Source organism: Gavialis gangeticus, unplaced genomic scaffold, assembly GCF_001723915.1.
Source record: "Gavialis gangeticus isolate Ggan-Ray unplaced genomic scaffold, GavGan_comp1, whole genome shotgun sequence".
Lineage (NCBI taxonomy): Eukaryota > Metazoa > Chordata > Crocodylia > Gavialidae > Gavialis > Gavialis gangeticus.
In genome coordinates, this window is record NW_017729031.1 from 117,926,720 (window position 1) to 117,928,060 (window position 1,341).

A 1,341-nucleotide genomic window follows, 5' to 3' on the forward strand; every position below is an offset into this window, starting at 1 on the left:
CTTGTTTATATATAAGAATCTGAGTCAGAACAGGGCTGAACTCTGGACAAGCCTCTAATGCTCTTGCCTCTGGAGTCCAGGGTTCAGCTCTGTGTCAACTCAGATCCTTAGATAGGTAGATAGATAGATAGATGGTACAGGTGTATATGTATCCTATAGGTGTTTGTATATATAAGCATACTTACTCAGATTTATAATTTAATGTAATATAAAAGGTTTAATTATATATACATATAATATATATATATCTGAGTAAATATATATGTGTGTATACACACACGCGGATATATATATACCCCTATACAAATCTCTCTCTCTATGTATTTGTCTATCTCTAAGAATCTGAGCGGACACAGAGCTGAACTCTGGACCCCCACAAACACGCCAGTTTTTGTCTCTGTTCCCCATCTCTGCCCAAGCCCATGTACTCGCCTCTTGGTCGGTTTCGATTCTTTCCCCAGGTACCCGAGGGGGAGTGGTGTCTAACCTCCGCCTTCCACAATCCCCCATATTAAAAAAAAAAACCAATCGAGTGAAAGACTGCAGTGTAGAAGATTTCGTCCTCTGTGCTTCAGGGGATCGGAATAATTACTGCCTCCCTCAACACGCCAGTGAAAATGAAGCAATCCATAGAATTAAAGAGCAGTGTCTCATCGAGTATCTGAGTGGGCAGATGATAGGGCGCGGGACACCGAGGTCTGATGGGCTCTTCAGACGTGGCGGCCCGGGCAGGCAACTATGCTCGTCTCTCGGGGAAAGCCTGCTCGGGGAAGCCTCTGCAACATCGACTCCGGAGTACACGTGGCAGGCTTGGTCGTTGTTCTCCATGATCTGATACCCCCTTTCCCTGAAAGTCGTGAGAGAGGAAGGCGGGGGGGGGGGGGGGACTAAGAACGAACAATGGAGGTTGTTCTCCACGACCCGGCGAAGGCATTCAGCCCCGCATTTCCAAAAAAGAAATGTAGCCGCCTTCAGTTCAACACCGGTGCTGGCCCTGGCGAAGACCTCTTTTGAGTCTGGTCCTCAGGAAGGGATTTCCAGACCCACGTCCCCACTGCCACCTGCGCTCCCCTCTGCCATCAGTCCAGAGTGGGACTCCCCGCAGGACCGACCCACCTCTGGAATTAGCTCGGGTTTGCCCTAAACCGAAGTAACAAGGCCAAGACAGCCCAGGGAGAGGAGAGGGCTCCCGCTATCCAGACAAGATTAACCAATGCCCCACAGCCTGCACAGGAGGCGATCCTCCGAGGAGCTGATCAGAGGAAACCCGAGCGATGCATCCTTCCCTGGGTGACAGAGAGCAGCAGATGGCCAGCGGCCACGGATGGGTGTGTGTGTGTG